Below are 3,230 nucleotides of genomic sequence, written 5' to 3'. Positions count from 1 at the left end.
TCTTATAGGAGTTTAAAGAGGAAATATATAGATGAATTTCAAAGGGGAACTGTAATGAAAATTATTTTCATGTTGTTAATTCTGGAAAAGTGTCCAGTCCCAAATTATCTATTCCATATCCCTGTCACAGGGTATGAAATTCACCATTATATACATACTTTTTTCATTTTGTTCAATATATTTTGTTTCAAGGTAATATTTTTCAAAGTAAAAACACACCTAGCCAGTGTAGCCTTTCAACTCATTAGTTTATTGTTAATCCTTAAAAACTTAGTGTGTGTGAAATCACCAGGTCTCCTCACAGCTTTAATGATGAACACTAACTGGACAGGCAGAAGATATTGTTTTTGTTTGTTTGTTTGTTTGTGTCTTTTTTTCCAAGAGTTTTTTTAAATGCAATTTTATTGAGATATATTCACATACCATACAATCATCCAAAATGTACTATCAATTGTTCACAGTATCATCACATAGTGTGCATTCATCACAACAAGCAATTTCTTTAACATTTTCATTACTCCAAAAAAATAAGAATAAGAATAAAAATAAAAGTAAAAGTAAAAAAGAACACACACAACGTATCAAACTCCTTTTCCCCCTCTATTATTCATTTACTTTTTTCCCCCTTTTTCCTACTCATCTGTCCATACACTGGATAAAGGGAGTGTGAGCCACAAGGTTTTCACAATCAAACAGTCACACCATATAAACTATATAGTTATATGACCAACTTCAAGAATCAAGGCTACTGGATTGCAGTTCAACAGTTTCAGGTATTTCCTTCTAGTTATTCTAGTACACAAAAAACTAAAAAGGGATATATATATATATATATATATATATATATATTGCATAAGAATAACCTTCAGAATGACCTCTCAACTCCATTTGAGATCTCTCAGCCACTGAAACTTTATTTTGTTTAATTTCTCCTCCCCTTTGTGGACAGGAAGGCTTTCCCAATCCCACGATGCTAGGTCCAGGCTCATCCTGTGGAGTCATGTCCTCGTAGCCAGGGAGATTTACACACCTGGGAATCATGTCCCACGTAGTGGGGGAGGGCAGTGAGTTTACCTGTAGAGTCGACTTAGAGAGAGAGGCCACATCTGAGCAACAAAAGAGGTTCTCTGGGGCTGACTCTTAGGCACCATTATAAGTAGGCTTAGCCTCTCCCCTGCAGCAACATGCCTCACAAGGGCAAGCCCCAACATCGAGGACTTGGCCTACCACAATGGCAGTCCACGCTGCTTGTGAGAATATCAGGAATTCCCCAGGTAGGAAAGTTTAATGCTTCCACATTTTTCCCCAGGCCCTCAAGGGGGCCCTGCAAATACTCCTTACTATCTGCCCAAATTACTCTGGGATGCATCAGGGTTCCTTGCTAACCTGTACAAACCAAACAGCTCTCACCCCCCATCCAAGGCTCCATGGAATTATGGTGTTTGAATAAACTGACCACACAAGTTAAATTACATACCATGCCACAGAAAGCACAGATTCTGCACCAAAAAAAATCTCTTCCCTTCTTTCACACAGAAGCTGAGGTTCTAAAACAGTCAACATCATCTGTCACCCTTCTGTCTGGTCCACCCCAGTTCCAATCAAGTCCACCTCGCTCATATCTCCACCTGAAGTCTGATCTCTCTTCCGGCCTCTCCAACAGTTGCTGCATGAAGTAATGCCAACACCTAAAGCTGCCAAACTCTGGCTCCAAGTCCCAGGCAACACACAGATACCCAAAGCCACAGTGACTGACCAGGCCACACACAAACGGCTCAGCATCCCAGAACTCAGAGACAAACCCCACAACTCATGAATTGATGTGACTGCTGCAAGAACCCACAGTCTGGGAACCCCCACCACAAACCCTCCCCTGACAACCCACACTCCCAGACTCAACACTCAGCCTGCATACCACAGTCAATGAGTTGTTATAATGCCTGTCCTCCCATTCCAGCCTATCCCACTCAACACACTGTCCTCAAGGTCCACCCACCCAGGCGCACACCTCACAACCTCACTTTCTCCTGCCACTGCTCAGTACTCCACCATACATACACACCACAGTCCAATGCCCCATTCATCAGTCGATACACCCCTAGGCCACCTCCATCCACCACAAACCACAAACACAGTCACCACAAACACCAGCGTGCAATGTCCACTCATGTCCCCCAAATATACACCCACCAATGGGGCTGAAGGACCATATAGCAACCCCACAGTCAGTTTCCTGTGGAACCACCACACTGCCCTTCAGCTGAGCCGCGCCATCCCACCTCCCCAACAATAGGGAACGAGCACATCTGTCCCTCCATATTCCCTTCATCATTTGTATCCCTCGTTATTTTTAACAGTTTTTTCACACACCATACAATCCACCCCAAGCAAATAATCAATGATTTCCAGTACAATCACAAATTATCCATTCACCACCACAATCCACGTGAGGACACCTCCAACTCCTTCCCAAAGAAAGAGGAAAAAGAGAAAAAAAATGAATAAAAATAAAAAAGATAGAAGAAAATTAAAAATAAAATACAATGAAAAGGTCAGACAACATTACCACCACCAAGAATCCCATATCACTCCCTTATATCCCCCTTTTATAGACATTTAGCTTTGATCTACTGCCTTTGTTACAATGGAAGCATCTTACAATGTTACTGTAAACTATAGACTCCGCTTTGCATTGATTGTATTTTTTCCCTACACCATCCAATTTTCAACATCTTGCAATGTTGGCATTCATTTGTTCTCCCTCACATAAAAACATTCTTCTATTTGTACATTTAATCACCATCATTGACCACTCTTGGTTTCACTAAGTTATACAATCCCAGTCTTTATCTTCTGTCTTACTTTAAGATTCCTTTAATCTTCTTCTTTCAACCATACTCTCACCCATTTTTGTTCAGGGTAATTACAATATTGTGTTACCATCACCAATTATTATGCTATCAATTCCATTTCTGGATCCATACAATCAATCTTGTTGAACCTTTTGTAATCCTTCAACATCAAATGCCTGATTTCTAACCTCTTTCTATCTCCTGATAACCTGTGTTCTCAACTCTCAAATTTTGCTCATCAATGTTAACCCACATTAGTGAAACCATACAGCACCCGTCCTTTCATTTCTGGCTAACTGCACTCAATATAATATCTACTGTCTACCATTTTGTCTTTTGGATTTTATATGTCTATCTCATTTTATTTTTATTTATCCT

Source organism: Choloepus didactylus, chromosome 10 (genome assembly GCF_015220235.1).
Source record: "Choloepus didactylus isolate mChoDid1 chromosome 10, mChoDid1.pri, whole genome shotgun sequence".
In the NCBI taxonomy this organism is placed as follows: domain Eukaryota; kingdom Metazoa; phylum Chordata; class Mammalia; order Pilosa; family Megalonychidae; genus Choloepus; species Choloepus didactylus.
The sequence above is the reverse complement of the archived record's forward strand: the minus strand, read 5'-3'. Positions refer to the sequence as shown.